This window comes from Theropithecus gelada, chromosome 5, assembly GCF_003255815.1.
Source record: "Theropithecus gelada isolate Dixy chromosome 5, Tgel_1.0, whole genome shotgun sequence".
NCBI classification, from domain to species: Eukaryota; Metazoa; Chordata; class Mammalia; order Primates; family Cercopithecidae; genus Theropithecus; species Theropithecus gelada.
The window spans coordinates 150,636,918-150,657,357 of record NC_037672.1 but is presented as its reverse complement, the minus strand read 5'-3'; the positions used below and the strand labels follow the sequence as shown (position 1 = coordinate 150,657,357).

Genomic DNA, 20,440 nt, shown 5'->3' with positions numbered 1-20,440 from the left:
TCTTTAAAATGTATTGCAATTTACTCTATGAGCTGGTATATGGTCAGATTTTAAGTACGTTCTGTGATTTCAGCAGCTGTTGGAAGTAGTGTAGGTTCCTTATGTCAACTACATTGTGTTCGCACTTTCTTTATCCTTACTGATCTTTTGTCTGGTTTTTCTATCAGTTACTGAGAAATGTATGATAAAATCTCCCACTATGATTGTGGATTTTTCTATGAATTTTCTATTTTTCTATATTTTTCTAGTTCTGTCAATTTGGCTCTATTCTTTTTCTATTTTCTAGTTTCTTAATGTTGTGTTATTATAGGTACTTATAAATTCAGAATTTTTATTTCTTCTCAGTGAAACCTTTAACTTAGTGAAATGTTTCTCTTTATCTACAGTTATGACTTTTTTACTTTTTTCCTAATTCTATTTTGTCTAATAGTAATATTGCCATGACAGCTTTCTTTTGATAAATGGTTACATCTGTTCACTTTATACCTTTTAGTATCCATAAATGTGTCTCTTGTAAACAGCATATGATTGTTGGGTTGTTTTGAAGTCTAGTCTGACAATATTAGTCTGATTATCATAAAATTTAGTCTTTTTCATTTAATTACTGATACATTAAATTGCATTTAATATAATTACTGATATTTTGGGCTTTAAAGTAATTGAACTATTGTTATGGTTTGAATGTGTGCTCCAAAGCTCATGTATTGGAAATTTCATCTTTGATGCAACAGTGTTGAGAGGTGGGACCTTGTAAGAGGTTATTAGGTCATGAAGGCTCTGCCCTCAGAAATGTCATCACCAAGGGAGCAGGTTATTGTAAGAGGTTATTAGGTCATGAAGGCTCTACCCTCAGAAATGGATTAACATTATCACCAACGGAGCAGGTTATTGTCAGAATGAGTTTGTTATAAAAGTTAAGTTCTGTCCTCTCTTGCTCTCTCTCACCATGTGATGCTTTCCATCATGTTATAATGTAGCCTGACGACCCTCACCAGATGCAGCCCTTCAGTCTGGGACTTCCCAGACTCCAGAACCATGAATGGATAAATTTCTGTTCTTTGTAAATTACCCAGTCTCAGGTATTTTGTTACAGCAGCACCAAAGGGACTGTGACAATTATGTACTTTATTCTTGTCCCACTTGTTTTATGTTCTATTGTCTCTCTTTTCTTGCCTTCTTTTAAATTTGGGGGTATTCCATTAGATTTTTTTTCCTCTATTAGTTTATCAATAAAATTGTACCCCCAAAAAATTAACTGATAGCTTAGAAACTCCCAAAACAAGCTGTCAACTTCTGGCAGTTTTTGTAAATGTAAAATGGGTACATTATAAAGAACTTAAAGATGTTCTTTGCTTAGAACAGGAAGAAACTTTAAAATATTGGTGAATAAATCATTTTCCAATATTTTCTGCTCTTGCTTTTGTTGTTGTTTGTTTTGTTTTGTGTTTTGTTTGGTCTGTCCCTTCAAGTCAGGCCACCATATCTACAGTTGCTCTTTGGTAAAAATCTTAATAACAGAGTCAAAAGATTAAAGTCATCTCAGCAAACTGAGTTGTCTACACCCAGAACAATTACTCTCCTTCTCTTTCTCCTCTCCCACCCACCACCTCCGATCACCTCTTTCTCTCTTTTTCTCTCTCTTTCAAACAGGAAAAAGACTTTCCTGGCTTGCATTTAAGCTCTAAATACAAGTTCGTATTTATAGAAACTGAAGAAGTTATAAAGGGCACTTCAAAGCATCCTTACTTGAAGAACTCGACTTTGCTTAAACGCTGTAAGTTGTTTTCTAATCAGATACCTAACTCGCACATCCTAAGAATGAAGGAACGCAGAGGTGGGGTGAAGCCTGCCAGGGAGCAGAGGCCAGACTTGGGTTAGGGAGTCAGGGTCCTGGACAGACCCAGAGCACGGAACCTTTCCCACCTCTGAGCCACGATGACCAAAATCCAAGCTCCATCCTAGCAGTAACCAGTGACAGAGGACACACCCCCCGCGAGACGCTAGCATTCAACTCCACTGGCTCGTTGAAAGCCTTTACCCAATCTTTGTCATCCACGCTCAGAGCCAAGAGGGGCCAAGAGGCGGGGAGGGCGACCCTACCGGGAATCAGGGAAGCGGGAGGGCTGGGCCAGGGCCTCCCTAGGGAGGTGGCGGCCAGCAGCCCGGAGCCCAGGCGGAAGCTCGCCACGGCGACCCCCAGGGGCCTGCAAGGCTAGAAGGGCGCTCCGCCCAGCCACAGCCCATTTGCACTGCACTCACGGGGTCCGGACCTCGGGCTCCGCAGGACCTGCGGGCTCCCTTTCCGTGTAGTTCCTGCTTCTCCCGAGGGCCAACCTGAGCCGTTTTCGCTAGTGTCCACATTCCCGCACCGGGCGGCGCAGAGAAGCACCGGCATCCCGGGGGCCTGATGCACTCCCCGCCGTCCCCGCCCAGACAGGAGCTAGGGGCCCAGGTGCAACCGAGCGGGAGCCCGGGGTCCCCGGAGTCCGTGACCAGGCCGCGGTTCCCTTCTACCTCTTCCCGACCGGACCCCAGGAAGGGGTGCAGAGAGACCATTAGCGGCGCGCGCAACTTACCTGGGAGGACGCCGAGTAGCCGCCTGGCTGAGCTTTCTCGCTGCCTCCGAGCCGGCCTGCCCGGGACTAGGAAGTAAGCGAAAGGGAAAGTCCGCGCGGCCGGGCGCCCCCTCCTTCTGGGGTGCGGGAACGCCCCTTCCACGGGGCACGCGCGCCGCCGCGCAGCAGGAGGGAGCGCTGGACCTCGCGCCGCGCTCCAGGCAGGTGGCCCAGAGCGAGCCACCGCGGCGGCGCTTCCCGGCAGGCTCCCGCCCGGACCGTGAGCTAGGCTGCGACAGGCCAGAGGCAGGTCCTGCCCAGATTGCTGCCCCGTGGAAGGCTGGGTCGAAGAAGAGAGCTGGGGGCTTGGCGGAGGTTCCGGTCAGGGAAAAGCGAAGCGAGAGGCCACAGGAGGCCTGTGTGGGAATGGCAATCAGAGGGAAGGCTCCGTGCCCAACCAGTATTTTCTTGAAGCTTCAGGTATCCAGGACCTCACATCACCTGAAACACACCGTCTTTAAACTCCACTCTTGATGCTTCTCCATCCATGGAAGCCCAAATTCAGGCTTGTGAATCACACTTCTCCTTTCCCCGCTTTTCCACACTCTATTCACCTGCCAGTACATCTCCAGGGTCCACTTCCACCCAGAAGTCTGTGCTCTCCTGTATTAAAATAGGTTCACCAGTCACCCTCCAGACTAACACAGAATGATTTTGCCTAAGGGAACAGATAAGGACAGCCCCGGATTTTTTTTCCCCAATCCTGTGACAGTCCTTACTGGTGCACCATCTCTAGCACGTACATTCCATCCGAGTTCTCATCATGAAAAGATCTGGGCTTCCCACTTCTATCTACAGTTTGAAGCTAAGTCCTTTCCTTGCTCCCATTCCATCCCTATTTCCCGAAGTAATATCAAACACAGTCATCGATCAATTTTCTTCATTGCCACAGAACCTAGCTGTCTCCACGGTTAGGAATACGTATAAGGGAAGAAAACAAGCTTTTAAAATTCAACTGCCTTAATATTAATAATCTACCTTTTATATTCATAATTACATTTGATTTTCACAAAGTGAGATATGAAGCAGAGCAAGCATCCTTGTTCCTCCCTTACACAAGAAAATGTCATACGAATTGTATTATGTATGACAGAACTGAGATTTGAAACCAGAATTTTACCTTAAATCTAGGGCTGCTTCTCCTACTCTGTTCCACATCCCTAATCCTCTCTGATGGTTGGAACATCAGGGAAACTTAATCAATAGACATAAACATGAAATTGAGAGGTTTTTGTATACAGGTCACTATGTTACTATTTTTCTTTATCCTGACCATCAGGTTGTCCAGCTGGCTGAAAATGCTTTCTTATTAATTCCAAATCTCCAGCTCTCTACCTTATGATTTCTGACACAAGAAAACTTCCTTCAAATTATTTCTCCTGAAACTAAAAATTTGTTTTTTCTCTATTTCTCTTCCTTAGTTGAACTGCCTAAGATGAATTTTGATGCTATTGCTCTGTAATCCCAAAGTCAATTAGAATATTCTGGCAAAGTCAAGTAGAAATCATTTATTTAGCCACAAATTATTATCAGTGTCCTCTGCGTATACTGAAGGTAGTTGTACACAGTCCACAAAGCTATTAGCACATCCAACTCAGACACAGTCCTTATACTTGTTCAGTTCTTGACATTTTTTTTTTTTTTTTTTTTCTGAGATGGAGTCTCCTTTTGTTACCCAGGCTGGAGTGCAGTGGTGCAATCTTGGCTCACTACAGTCTCCACCTCCCAGATTCAAGCAGATCTCTGCCTCAGTCTTCCAGGTTGGTAGGATTACAGGCGTACACTACCATGCCTGGCTAGCTTTTGTATTTTTAGTAGAGACAGGGTTTTGCCATGTTGACCAGGCTGGTCTCGAACTCCTGGCACCAAGTGATCCACCCGCCTAGGCCTTCCAAAGTGCTGGGATTACAGGTGTGAGCCACCGCACCCAGCCTAGTTCTTGACATTTTCAAAGCACCTTCACATCTGTTATTTCATCTGAATCTTACAATAACACATGCAATAAATAATTCTGATATTATTATTCCTTTGGTTAAAGTGATTAGAGAACTTGCCCAGAGTTGCATGGCTCATAGTTAACATGTGGCAAATCCCAGGTTAGACTCCAAATCTCCTTCTGTATCTAGATATAATACCTCCTATAACTCTCTACCAAAAAAAAAAAAAAAAATGTTGATTAAAGTTAGAAAATCAACATGGCATATGAAATGTATTAATATTTGGGGAAAGGGTAACTTTCATTGTATATATTCATAGTTTTGAGCATCTAACTGAAATCCTAAACTGTTATCCGAAAGTTATCCAAAACCACAAGGCAAACATAGTGGTTCACACCTGTAATCCCAGCACTTTGGGAACCCAAGGCAGGAGGATCACTTGAGTCCAGGAGTTTGAGACCAGCCTGGTCAAAATAGGGAGACCCCATCTCTACAAAAATTCAAAAGTTAGCCAGGCATGGTGGTTTGTCCCTGTAGCCCCAGCTACTCAGGAGGCTGAGGTGGGAGGATTATTTGAGTCCAGGTGGTTGAGGCTGGGAGATAAGAGTGAGGCCCTGTTTCGAAAAAACAAAACAAAACACACAGTCTATGTCTTTTTCACATAAAGTATTTTGTAATTGTCAAATAAAATAACAACAAACTCATCCACCAAAAACCACTTAATGAAAATATGTCAGAAATCCTGCATTATTTTACAGATCTTTATACATGAACATACATTCTTCAAAATTTTTTTACTCTGAACAGATGTCAATATGTCTGTAATTTTTGGAGACATTTCAAAAATACTACCTATGCAAAATAATAGTAGTAAACTTCTAAATTAACATAGAACCTAGTTCTGAAAACTGAGAATATTTCATGTGGTATATATCTTCCTTTTAAAAACTAGAATTTTTCTTTCACTAAAACCCTTCCTGCTGAGCTTCATTAGTGGCCATTCCAGAAAGGTCTAGGTGTTAATTATCTTCTGAAGCTTAACGGAAGTGCTGGGGAATGATCCTAGCCATAGACTGAAGGCGTGTGTCCTCCTGAAATTCAGCTATTGAAATCCTAACCCCCAATGTGAGGTACTGGAGGTGGGCCCTTTGGTGGGTGATTAGGTCATGAGGGCAGAAGCTTCCTGAACAGGATTAGTTCCCTTACAAAAGAAACTTCAGACAGCTCCCTCACCCCTTCCACCATGTAAGAACACAGTGAGAAGACAGCTATCTTTGGGCCTGGAAGAATTCCTCACCAGATACCAAATCTGCCAACACCTTGATCTTGGACTTGCCAGCCTCTAGATCTGTAAGAAATGAATTTCTGTTATCTATAAACTACCCAGACTGTTGGCATTTGTGCTATAGCAGCCCAGATGGACTAAGGCAAATGGCTTCTCAATGGGCTCCAGAAGAAGGAGAATGGCAATATCATTGTTCTCATCAAAAAGACGGAAATGGGAGAAGTCCAGTTCATACTTGCACCACTCACTCTTCACAAAGTTTTCAGAAAACACAACATTTTGTGACTCTTTTCAGTGGAGTCAATGATATTGTCAATGATCCACTTGCCGGGAATGAAGTCCCGCTTATGAAGACACAACTTGAAGGGGGGATTGAAGTTCTCCAGCTCCTGGACCATAAGGTTCTCCACCCAGTAGGCATCCCGCTCACTATAAGAAACAAACGCATCATAGCAGATGTCCCTGCTGCAAGCTTACCTGGGCTGCCTTTTGGCCTGGAGCCAGGCCCACATCATTTTCATGTACCACAGGCCTTGGAAACGGTGGCACAGGACCCCCATGAGCAGGATCAGCAGGAACAGGGCACGGCACATGCCAGACACCAGTGCTGCCCTATGGCACTCCAATACCAAGAGACGGACGTCATGAACCTGTTGGCCGTGCACATGGGATGCAGAGTCACACAGGTAGTTTTCTGGCCAACCGATAAGAATTTTGGCCAGCGCTTGCTACTCCTGAGTGAAGGAGAGGAATTCTCAGGAGCAAATGAAGTTGTTGCCACCAGCTTCCAAAGTCTTCAGTGTGTGAAAAGAGTCAAGTTGCCCTTTAGAGAAAGTTTTCTTTTCCTGCTTCTTCTCAAAGAGGGAGAAAGCATCTGGGAGAGTCTTCAACACGTATCTGAAAATGTCAAGTTCTTTAAGTTGCAGCTAAATAAAAGTTTACAATGCTCACATCTAGTAAGCTTCGTATCTGGGAAACAATTGGTTAAATTGTGAATTTTTGTATTGGATACGTTCAAGTATTCTTCCCTTTCTGAAAATTGAGAAGTGATATGTAAAGAACCAAGTATATGCTGACCAAGATCAAGGTTAGTCAGTTTTTCTAGAGTAAGCAGCATTTTCCAGAACTTGTAGATTATTTAGCATGAAATTCAAGGTGTGTAGGGAGCTTCAGGTTTCCTTATGGACTGAATACTTCAGTTATTCTTCAACCATCAATTTTTCACTGAGATCTAAGTATCCTGATGATTTTGAATATTGCAACAGAGGATGATTCTATTAAGCATATCTTGACACTTTCAACCTGAAGATCTTTAGTCAATACAAAGGAAGAAGCATGTCTTTAAAATTCTGTCATCATCGAAAATTCCTGTAACTGAGCTCTGTTGTTATTATAGTTTCTATTGGGCCTGGTCTGTTCATGGGATCTCAGCCATCTCATCTTCCATTTTCCTGAACTGCACAGGCTTCCAGCTTTACCTCCAACAAGTGATTTGCAAATGCTCTTGTTTGATTCCTTCAGCTTATCTTAATATTAGTTTTTTGACAATGAGTCTGACTGTAAGGTCCTTTTTTCTTCCTTTTATTTCATATGAAGAACAGTGCTTTCCACTTCCAAATACTTTTAGAAACTTGAAAGATCAACCAAAACCCCTCAGAGTAAAGCTGACTGCTTCATATGTCAGCTCACATGACTGATCTATATTTATTTCAGCCTTTTTAGTTCATATGTCTGGGGATTAGAAACATAAATTTTAAGTTAGTTCAGAACAGAAAGTCGGTAAAATATCCTGTTGTCTTTTAATTTAGAGAACTTGTATATATTTCATGAATTTAAATTTGGAAAAATGGAAAAAGAAAGAGAAAGAAACTTTTCCTCAAGTCTCTGATGGACTATCCCAGAAGTAAAGGGCCAGACTGTGAGGATGATAGACAAGGTTAGTTGTTAAGGGATAGATCCAAATGCACAAGACTTCCAAAGACAAGGCAAGTAGTTTTCACCTATTGTAAGAATTCTATCAGGCTATAGAAAAGGTCCTTCCAGATTCACACACGTCTGCTAAGTGTGACTGGATGTAAATCCCATGGGGGCAGGGATTTTGTTTTCTTTTATGCACTGAACTATTCTCATCACTAAGAACATGGCAGGCACTCAATGAATACTTGTTGAGTGGTGGATTGCCTTGCCTTTTCAGAATATGGGCTAGGCCTGGAGGGATGGAGTATAAACATCTGAAGTGGCCATTGCAGAGACAAGACTTCAGGGGAGAGAAGCCTAGACCAGGCCCCTTGACTGACATCTTGCCTCCACCGCAGAAGAGCTGACTTCATTTAAAGATGGGAATGAAGAAATATAGTGCACTATTTTCACCCACGTAGTCAAGCAAAACCATGAGTGACTGGTATCATTTTAATACTATAAGGGTTATATGGCCTTTCAGACCACTTCAGAGAAGAACATGAAAAGAAAGCAGAATTTTATCAAGTTCTAACTTATTTGGAGCGCCTTGAAAATGTGTTTAAATAGCCTGGCTCACGCCTTAATCCAAACACTTTGGGAAGCCGAGGCAGGTGGATCACCTGAGATCAGGAGTTTGAAACCAGCCTGGCCAACGTGGTGAAACCCCATCTCTACTAAAAATACGAAATTAGCTGGGTATTGTGGTGCAGGCCTGTGTTCCCAGCTACTTGGGAGGCTTAGACAGGAGAATCGCTTGAACCTGAGAGGCAGAGGCTGCAGTGAGTTGAGATCGCACTACTGCACTCCAGCCTGAGCAAGACACAGCAAGACTCCGCATGTCTGTCTGTCTGTCTGTCTGTCTCTCTCTCTCTCTCTCTCTCTCTCTCTGTGGTATGCCAGTCTGTGTAGGGGTTGCCAACTTCCATGTAGATGGAAAAACAATGAGTCATGATATGATTCAAAGTCAGGAACAAGCTGTGTAGCCACTGTTTTCTTTTCATTCAGTTCCTATTATTAAGTATAACTAGAGCTCAGTGTGGACTGGTCAGGGTCATAGACAAGAGTCCTGTCAGCTTCTCACCCAATATCGCTTGCCAAATATCTAAGAAGGAATTCCCCAAATTACATACAATGATGTAATCGTTTCCTATGGGTGCGTAAGAATCTTTCAAAGCCTGCAAGGCTGCCATCCTATTGGGCAATTATATGGACAGTCTTACTCACTCCAAAAAGTTTCCAGGTGCAACCTCTGGAAGATGTATAATTAGTATTTATATTAATATTTTGTGTTAAAGAATCTGTGGATACTTGATTTTTAAAACTTGTCATGTTTAAAAGAATTTGGCCTATAAGAGTTGCTTATCATAGCGACTTAAAATGTATACTTTGGAGAATTTCAGTTCCAAAATGGTGGCATACTGGCTTCATTTTCCTGTCCACAGAAAACTCAAAACAAATAGACAGTGCAGAGATTATCACCAGCAATACCCCAGAACTCAAATATGAGGATGAGTCAGTTCCGGGGGCCACAGACAATTGAAAAAGCCTGGAATAGACTAAGAGAATCAGATTTCTACATCCACGATACCCCTCCCCACAATCTGCCTGTCATGAAGCATGGGAAAAATTCCTCCCAACTCAGTTTCTACCCTGGAAAAAGTGAGATAGAGGTAGACAATCAGCTTCCCCATCACCTTGAGTTCCCTAGCAGGAGACCTGTACCTGCCTCAACCCACAGAAAACATCACAAGTGCCTGAAGAGAGAAATATCCCTGCAAACAGCAAAAGACAAGGTGAGAGGTGGGACTACCTTGCCTAGCCCAGGAAACTCTGTTCTGTAATTAAGCCTAAGGAGATGCCAAATCAGAGTGACTGTTGAGCAGCACCAACTGTAGGAAGTATTTTCCACAGGTCCCTTGGGCATGAACCTCTAGCCAGCCTTCCCACACTGGCAAGATATCCCCACTGGGACTTCTTCCCTTTGGGACTCACAGCACTCTGATTCTTTGCTAGAGCTGAGGCAAACCTGTGCTTAAGGCATCATCTAGCCTCAAAAAGGAGGCAGCAACTTAGTGGTGGGGGAAATAAGAAATTAACAAGTAAATTACAAGGAATCTCTAGGCAAATATACCAAGTAAAAACCAAAACAAGCCGGAAAAGACTGGAATAAATAACAAATCCTTCAATGCAAAGACATAGATGTATATCCACAAAAAACAACAGCAAATAGGGAACCAAAACCTCCCTAACTGGACAAAGCAAGATACCTGTAACAGGCCCTAAGAAGATGGCGATATACGACCTCTCTGACAAATAATGCAAAATAGCAATTTTAAGGAAACACAGTGGCCTTCAGGATAACACAGAAAAGTGATTCAGAAATTTATCAAAGAAATTTTAAAAAGAGACTGAAATAATAATTTTAAAAATCAAACAGAAATCTTGGAACTGAGAATACGTTTGCTGAAATGAAAAATTTATTAGAGGCTCTCAACAGCAGAATAGATCAAGCAAAGGAAAGAATCAGTTGGCTTGAAGATAGGCCATTCAGTATCACACAGTCAAAAGAGAAAAAAGATTGAACAGGAATAAAGATTACCTAAAAAACATGGAAATGACCAAATCTAAAATGTATTGTTGTTCAAGAGGTAGTTGAGCAAGAGCAAGGGATGGAAAGCATATTCAAATAAATAGTAACAGAAAGCTTTCCAAAAATTGAGAAAGATAGAAATATCCATGTAGAGGAAGGTCAGAGAATACCAAACAGATTCATCCCAAATAAGACTACATCAAAGCATAAAATAATCAAACTCCCAAACGTCAAGAATAAAGAGAGGATCCTAAAAGCAGCAAGAGAAAAGAAGCAAGTAACATATAAAGAAACTCCAGTTCATCTGGCAACAGACTTATCAACGAAAACCATACAGGCCAGGAGGGTGTGCAACAACATTTTCAATGTTCTGAAAAAACCCTGCCACCCAAGAATACTATATTTGGAAAAGCTGTTCTTCAAATATGAAAGAGAAATTAACTCTTCCCAGACAAACAAAAGCTAAGAGAATTCACAACCACCAGACCTGTCTTACAAGAAATGCTAAAGGGAGTTCTTCAATTTGAAAGAAAAAAAAACAATAACATGCCAAAAGAAAACATTTGACGGTATAAAACCCACTAGTACAAAGACAACCCTAGAATACTCCAGTGCTATAATTATGGTATGCAATCCACTCAAACTCTAGTAGGAAACCTATAAGGCAAGTATATGAAAAACAATAATAGCTATAGCAACCTATTTAGAGATAGGCAATATAAAAACATGTAAATTGAGAAAAGAAAAGTCAAAATGTGGTGGATATTGGAGTTAAAGTATAGAAGGATAGTTTGTTCTTTGTTTCTATTCTTTTTTTATGATCTAAGATAAATTGTCATCCCTTTAAAATAACTTGTTATATCTATAAAACATTTTTTGTAAGCCTCATGGTGACCACAATGCAAAAACCTATAATAGATACACTAAAAATAAAAAGCAACAAATTAAAACATACTACCAAAACAATCACTTAACCACAAAGGAAGACAGTAAGAAAGGAGTTTAAAAAGGAGAACACATGCAGCAAAGTAGCAGTAGTAAGCCCTTATCAATAATAACACTAAATGTAAATGGATTTAATTCTTCAATTAGAAGACATAAAATGACTGGATAATGAAACAAGATCCAACTATAAGAATCCCACCTCATCTATAAAGACTCACATAAACTGAAAGTGAAGTGATGAAAAATGATATTCCATGTAAGTAAAAACCAAAAAAAAAAAAAAAAAAAAAAACCCAAGAGAAAAAATACTTAAAAAAAAAAAAGGAAAAAAAAAAAAAAAAAAATACAATAAAAAAAAAAAAAAAAAAAAAAAAAAAAAAAAAAAACCCAGGAGTAGCTATACTTAGATAAAATAAAGTAAAAAACTATAAAAAGAGACAAATAAGGACACTATATAATAATAAAGGGGTAAATTTGGCAAGAGGCTATAGCAATTATAAATATCTATGCACCCAATACTGGAGCACCAAAGTATATAAGGCAAATACTAATGGAGCTCAAGGGAGAGATAGACTGCAATTCAGTAATAGTAAGGGACTTCAATGGACAAGTCATGCAGGCAGCCAATCAACAAGGGAACATCAGAATTAAACTACACATTAGACCAAATAGACCTAACTGACATTTGCAGAGCATTTCACCCAACTGTTGCAGAGTATACATTCTTTTGAGTCAGTACATGGAACATTCTCCAGAGTCTACCATATTTTAGCCTACAAAACAAGTCTCAACAAACTCAAAAAAGGAGAAATCATATCAAGTATTGTTTTTGACCACAATGGAATAAAGCTAGAAGTCAATAACAAGAGGAATATTGGAAACTACACACACACATAAAAATGAAACATGCTCCTGAATGTCAATGAAGAACTTAAGAAGAAAAAATTAAAATTTCTTGAAACAAATGAAAATGGAAACATAACAAATTTAAATCTATAAGACAGCAAAAGCAATACCAAGAAGGAGGTTTATAGCAACAAATGTCTACATCAAGAAAGTAAATATACATCAAATAAATTTACCTAATGATGCACTTCAAGGAACTAGAAAAGCAAGAACTAACTGTATTAGGGTTCTCTGGAGGGACAGAACTAATAGAATATTTGTATATATATGCACACATATATATATTTAAAATATGTATGTATATATGACAGGAAGTTTTTTCAGTTTTAACCCACATGATCACAAGGTCCCACAATAGGCTGTCTGCAGGCTGAGAAGCAAGGAGACCCAGTCTGAGTTCCAAAACTGAAGAACTTGGAGTGCAATGTTAGAGGGCAGGAAGCATCCAGCACAGGAGAAAGATGTAGGCTGGGAGGCTAGGCCAGTCTCTCTTTTTCACATTTTTCTGCCTGCTTATATTCTAGCCCACTGGCAGCTGATTAGATTATGCCCACCCAGATTAAGGGTGGGTCTGCCTTTCCCAGTCCACTGACTCGAATGTTCATCTCTTTTAGCAACACCGTCATGACACACCCAGGATCAATATTTTGCATCCTTCAATCGAATCAAGTTGACACTCAGTATTAACTTTCACACCAACCAAAAATAGAAGGAAAGAAATAATAAAGATCATAGCAGAAATAAATAATATTGAGACTAAAGAAACCATACAGAAGACCAACAAAAAAAAAGTTGGCTTTTTGAAAGATCAAGTCAACAAACCTTTAGCTAGACTAAGAAAAAAGAAGAAATAAATAAATAAAATTAGAAATGAAAAGGGGACATTACAATTGATATAACAGAATACAAAGAATCATTACAGACTAGTATGAACAATTATACACCAACAAATTGAAAAACCTAGAAGAAATGGGTAAATTCCTAGACACATGCAACCTACCAAGACTGAATTGTGAATAAATAGAAAACCTCAATAAACCAATAACAAGTAATGAGACCAAAGTCATAATAAAAAGTCTATCTCAAAGAAAACCCCAGGACCTGATGGCTTCACTACTAAATTCTACCAAATATTTAAAGAACTAATACTAATTCTAGTCAAAGTCTTCAAAAACAATTGACGAGGAGGGAATTCTCCCAAACTTATTCTACAAAACCAACATTGTCCTGAGGCCCAAACCAGAGAAGGACACAACAACAACAACAACAAAAACTACAGGTCAATATCACTGATGAACATAGACACAAAAATCCTCAACAAAATACTAGCGAACTGAATCCAACAGCACATTAAAAAGATCATTCACTATGATCAAGTGGGATTTGTCCAAGGGATGCAAGAATGGTTCAACGTAAGCAAATCAATATGTGTGATTTGTCACATTAACAGAACCAAGAATGAAAACCATATGATCTTTTTAATAGATGCTGAAAAAGCATTTGATAAAATTCAACATCATTTTATGATAAAAAAGCTTCAATGAACTAGGTATAGAAGGAATATAACTCACCATATATGACAAACCCACAGCCAATATCATACTGAATGGGGGAAAATGGAAAGTCTCCTCTCTCAGACCTGGAACAAGACACAGATACCCACTTTGACAGCTTTTATTCAACATAATACTGGAAGTACTGGTGAGAGAATTTAGGCAAGAGAAAGAAATCAAGGGCACCCAAGTTAGAAAGGAAGAAATCAAATCTGGCTTGTACACAGATAACATGATCTTATATTTAGGAAAAACTAAACACACACACACACACACACACACACACACACACAAAAGCTATTAGAACTAATGAACAAATTCAGTAAAACTGCAGGATACAAAATCAAAAAATCAAAAAATCAGTGGTGCTGGGCACGGTAGCTCACTTCATAATCCTAGCACTTTGGGAGGCAGAGGCAGGCAAATGGCTTGAGCTCAAAACCAGCCTGGGCAACATGGTGAAACCCTGTCTCTACCAAAAAAATATAAAAATTACCTTGCAATGGTGGTATGCACCTGCAGTTACTTGAGAGGCTGAAGTGGGAGGATTGCTTGAGCCCCAGAGGTGGAGGTTGTAGTGAACTGAGATCACATCACTGCCCTCCATTCTGGATGACAGGGCCAGACCCTGTCTCCAAAAAAAAAAAAAAAAAAAATTGGTAGCATTTATATATACTAACAGTGAACAATCTGAAAAAGAAATAAAGAAAGCAATTTCATTTATCCATACAAGAAAAATCATAACATACTGGAAAAAGAAGTTAAAGAGAACACACACCAAAAAATGGGAAGATATTTCATGCTCATGTATTGAAAGAGTTAATATTGTTAAAATGACAATACTACCCAAAATAATTTATAGATTCAGTGCAATCCTTATGAAAAGACTAATGACATTCTTCACGAAAATAGAAAAACAATCCTAAAATTTATATGGAACCACAAAAGACTCTAAATAGCCAAGGCAGTCCTGAGCAAAAAGAATGAAGCCAAAGGCATAGCTCTATCTGGCTTCAAAATATACTACAAAGCCATAGTAACAAAATCAGCATGATATTGGCATTTAAAAAAAGACACATAGACCAATGGAACAGCATGGAAAACCCAGCTATAAATCCACACATTTACAGCCAACTAATTTTTGACAAAGGCACCAGAGCATATAATGGGGAGTACACAGTCTCTTCAATAAATGGTGCTGAGACAACTGGATATCCATATGCAGAAGAATGAAACTAAACTCCTATCTCTTACCATATACAGCAATCAAATAAAAATGGATTAAAGACTTATATCTAAGACCTGAAGCTATGAAAGTTCTAGAAGAAACCTTTAGGGACCACTCTAGAACATTGGTCTGGGCAAAGAATTTTTCCATAAGATCTCAAAAGTACAGACAATCAAAGCAAAAATAAACAAATGGAACTTTATCAAGCTAAAAAGCTTACACACAGGAAGAAAAACAACCAAGTAAAGAGACAACTCACAGAATGAAAGAAAATATTTGCAAACTATCCATTGACAAGGGATTAATAACCAGCATATATAAGGAGCTCAAACAACTCCATAGCAAAAAAAAAAAAAAAGTCCTGATTAAAATATGGGAAAACAGATATGAATAGACATTTCCTAAAAGAAAATATACAAATGGCCAATGGGTATAGGAAAAAATGTTCAATATCATGAATCATCAGAGAAATGCAAATCAAAACCACAATGAGATACCATCTCACCCAGTCAGAATGGCTTTTATCAAAAAGACAGAATATCAGAGCTGGTAAGGATGTGAAGAAAAGGGAACCATTGTACACTGTTGGTAGGAATGTAAATTAATACAGCCACTGTGGAAAACAGTATGGAGGTTCCTTTAAAAACTCAAAATAGCCAGGCACGGTGGCTCACGTGTGTAATCGCACCACTTTGGGAGGCCGAGGTGGGTGGATCGCCTGAGATCAGGAGTTCCAGACCAGCCTGGCCAACCTGGTGAAACCCCATCTCTACTGAAAATACAAAAATTAACCAGCCACGGTGGCAGGTGCCTGTATTCCCAGCTACTCAGGAGGCTGAGGCAGGAGAATCACGTGAACCCAGGAGACAGAGGTTGCAGTGAGCAAAGATCATGGCACTGCACTCCAGCCTGGGTTACAGAGCCAGACTCTGTCTTAGAAAAAAAAATTAACTAAAAATAGGCCAGGCGTGGTGGCTTACACCTGTAATCCTAGCACTTTGGGAAGTCCATCTGGGCAGATCACTTGAGGCCAAGAGTTTGAGACCAGCCTGGGCAACATGGTGTAAGAAAACCAGTTCCCATGAGGCTCTGGTCTTATGCCATTGGACCACATTGTCCTCATGCCCTTCAACCTCTGTCACCATCTGCTGACCTCCTAGTTACTCCTCTTACTTTTTGAAGACTTTAAGACCTGCTCAGAGTCTTCTTCTTCTCAAGATCTTCCAGGAGACCCGATGCCTTCAGTGTTCCCAAAGATTACCTACCCAACACCCTGGCTGCTCAGTTCCTTTACCTCCTCCTCTGCAGGGATCTTCTCCTCTTTGCCACTTCAGCCACGCCCTGGACTTTGTCGTTACCTACAGTTAACCAGCCTTCAAAACGACTCATTCAAACTTCCTACATCTTGATCAGAGTCCACTGATCCCTCCTCTCTCCAATCCATTTATTACCTCCATTCTTCTCAAACACTTGGTTCAAGTTAGAGCTCACAGCAGAAGAATCAGCAGATCCCTGGGTTTCCCATTCTCATAGCATACTATAGGGAGTCATACTTGGCCCCCAAATTGCTAATTGCAAAAGAGATATCTGACCCCTTTTTATAGGGGAAAAAACATCCTGAGTGTTGCCACCAGATGGTCTGAACATGAATGCCAGCTGCCAGGTATGCTGGAATGAACTACTTCAGGGAAGTTCAGACAGTGCACAGCCCTTCCTACTGACTTTTGGAAGAGCTCCCGGGCTTCAGAATCTCCATATCACCCTTGCCAAAACCAGAAACTCTCTTTCCAGTGGTGCTGGTGAACACAAGATTGCAGGAGAGGGCTTTACCTCATTCTCAATTTTCCTACATCTTCCCTGTTCTTCTATATGAACAATTGATGTTTTCTTAATATACCTAACGTAAAATACTGTACAAGATGCTTCAAGCCCTCCTATCCCCAAATCAGATTGCTTCTTCTAAAGCTCTACCAAATAGAAATTCTGGAGCCACCACTGTCTCTTTTCCTTATGTCCCTATATGACAAAACCCCCAACCTAAAAGAACCCTGTGACCTGCCTTCTTAGAGGAGACCAGGCACTTTACTGTACTTCTTGAGCCAGCTCTCTTGCAATTCCTGCAATGCTTTCTCAAGCTTACTCCACTCTTGTCCAGCCACTAGCAGCCTCTGCCTTCTCACACCCTTTCCAGGAATGATTTTATTGCTTATTTCACAGAGAAAATTATAGCCATCTAGAGAAATTCTAACTTCCCAGACCTGAACTTCTACCCACACACCCCCTCCACCCTCCTACCACAGTAAAAGAGGGGACCTCCCAGGATGCTTGGTACCCACTTGTCCTATGTAGATGTTATCTAGATGCTCTGCTTATTATCCCTCCCTTTTCTCTTGTGTTCTACTATTCCATCTTATCCAGACCATTCCTACCAATATTCACACATGCTCAAGTTTTCCATATTTATTTTTAAAATGAAAAACAAGCAAAAAATCTTTTTGGTCTCTTTCAGGCTTTTCTCTTTCTCTCTCTCTCCACTTCACAGCCCAACACCTTTAAAGAGTTTTCTGTACCTACAGTCTCTATCTCCTCTCCTTTTACCCAGTCTTCCCTCTATTCCAGTCTGGCTTCCACCCCATCACTCCATCCAAACAGCACTTGCAAAGGTTACCAGGGACCACTGCATTGCTCACTCCCCCAGACAATTTTTGGTCCTCATGTTATTTAACCTCTCAGAGCAGATGTGATTAGCCACTCCTTTCTTTTTCTTTTTTTTTTCCTTTTTTCCTTTTTCTTTTTTTTCTTTTCTTTTTTTTTTTTTTTGTTGATACAAAGTCTTGCTGTGTCACCCAGGCTGATTGGCTCATCGGCTCATTGCAACCTTCACCTCCCAGGTTCAAGCAATTCTCCTACCTCAGCCTCCCAAGTAACTGGGATTACAAGCACACACCACCACACCTGGCTAATTTTTTGTATTTTTAGTAAAGATGGGGTTTCACCATGTTGGCCAGGCTGGTCTGGAACTCCGGACCTCAGGTGATTCACCCTCCTTGGCCTCCCAAAGTGCTGAGATTACAGGTGTGAACCACTGCACCCAGCTGGCCACTCCTTTCTTAAACATTCTCTCCCTTTGCTTGTATGAGCCCATATACTTAGTCTTTCCTTTAAACCCTCTTTTTCAAGGTTATCCTTCCCTGCCCCATTTCCCAAGTCTAGGTCTGAGGCCACTTCTCACGGGCTGCTTTCTTCTTAATGAATCTCATTTATGCTGTCCATAACCCAATAACGTTCCAATTTAAATCTCTTGCCCAAATATCTCACCTGAGCTCCAGATCTAGATAGGCAACTGCCTACTTGAGACATTTGTCTGCTTGGGTGTCTCAGAGCATGCACATTCAATATGTCCCAATCTGAGCTCAAAATATTTTTTGCCAGATGTATTAGTCCATTTTCACACTGCTGATAAAGACATATCTGAGACTGGAAAGAAAAAGAGGTTCAATTGGACTTACAGTTCCACATGGCTGAGGAGGCCTCAGAATCATGGCAGGAGGTGAAAGGCATTTCTTACATGGTGGCAGCAAGAGGAAATGAGGAAGATGCAAAAGCAGAAACCCCTGATAAAACCATCAGATCTCATTAGACTTATTCACTACCACGAGAACAGTATGGGGGAAACTGTCCCCATGATTCAAATTATCTCCCACCAGGTCCCTCCCATAATGTGGGAATTATGAGAGTACAATTCAAGATAAGATTTGGGTGGGGACACAGAGTCAAACCATATCATTCTGCCCCTGGCCTCTCAAAATCTCATGCCCTCACATTTCAAAACTAACAGTTCCCCAAAGTCTTAACTCATTTCAGCATTAACTCAAAAGTCCACAGTCCAAAGTCTTATCTGAAACAAGGCAAGTCCCTTCCACCTATGAGCCTGTAAAATCAGAGACAAGTTACTTACTTCCTAGATACAATGGGGATAGAGGCATTGGGTAGATACAGCCATTCCAAATGGGATAAATTGGTCAAAAAAAAGGGCTACTGGCCCCTTGCAAGTCTGAAATCCAGCAGGGCAGTCAAATCTTAAAGCTCCAAAATGGTATCCTTTGATGCCACGTCTCACATCTGGGTCACGCTGATGCAAGAGGGGGGTTCCCACGGACTCAGGCAGCTCTGCCCCTGTGGCTTTGCAGGGTATGGCTCCCCTCCTGGCTGCTTTTATGGGCTGGTGTTGAGTGTCTGTGGCTTTTCCAGTTGCATGGTGCAAGCTGTTGGCAGATATACCATTTTGGGGTCTGAAGGACAATGGCCCTCTTCTCACAGCTCCACTAGGCAGTGCCCCAGTAGAGACTCTGTGTCAGGGCTCCAACCCCACATTTCCCTTCTGCACTGCTCTAGCAGAGGTTCTCCATGTGGGCCCTGCACCTGCAGCAAACTTTTGCCTGGACATCCAGGCATTTCCAGACATCTTCTGAAATGTAGGTGCAGGTTCCTCAAACCTCAATTCTTGACTTCGGTGCATCCACAGGCTCAACGCCACATGGAAGCTGCCAAGGCTTAGGGCTTCCACCCTCTGAAGCAACAGCCCAAGCTGTACCTTGGCTCCTTTAAGTCATGGCTGGAGTGTCTGGGATAGAGAGCACCAAGTCCTTAGACTGCACACAGCATGGGGACCCTGGACCAGGCCCACGAAACCATTTACTTTTAGGCCTCTGGGCCTGTGATGGGAGGGGCTGCTGTGAAGACCTCTGGAGACATTTTCCCTATTGTCTTGGGGATTAACATTCGGCTCCTCATTATTTATGCAAATTTCTGTAGTAGCTTGTATTTCTCCTTAGAAAACAGGTTATTCTTTTCTATCATATTGTCAGGCTGCAAATGTTCTGCTCTGCTTCCCTTATAAAACTGAATGCCTTTAGCAGCACCCAAGTCATCTCTTAAATGCTTTGCTGCTTAGAAATTTCTTTTGCCAGATACCCTAAATCATCTCTGTCAAGTTCAAAGTTCCACAAATCTCTAGGGCAGGGAAAAAATGCCCCCAGTCTCTTTGCTAAAACATAACAAGAGTCACCTTTGCTCCAGTTCCCAACAAGTTCCTCATCTCCCTCTGAGACTACCTCAGCCTAGATTTTATTGTACACATTGCTATCATGCTTTTGGTCAAAGCCACTCAACAAGTCTCTAGGAAGTCCCAAACATTCCCACATTTTCCTGTCTTCTTCTGAGGCCTCCAAACTGTTCCAGCCTCTGCCTGTTACCCAGTTCCAAAGTTGCTTCCACATTTTTGGGTGTCTTTTCAGCAGCACCCCACTCTACTGGTACCAATTTACTATATTAGTCTATTTTCACACTGCTAATAAAGACATACCCGAGAATGGAAAGAAAAAGAGGTTTAATTGGACTTACAGTTCCACGTGGCCGGGGA

The 20,440-nt window shown here is 41.1% G+C and overlaps 1 pseudogene; it reads right to left on the bottom strand.

The window, feature by feature from the left end:
- Positions 1-2,139: 2,139 nt before the first annotated feature.
- LOC112624383 lies at positions 2,140-8,986 on the bottom strand (annotated as a pseudogene).
- Between the last annotated feature and the right edge of the window lie 11,454 nt (positions 8,987-20,440).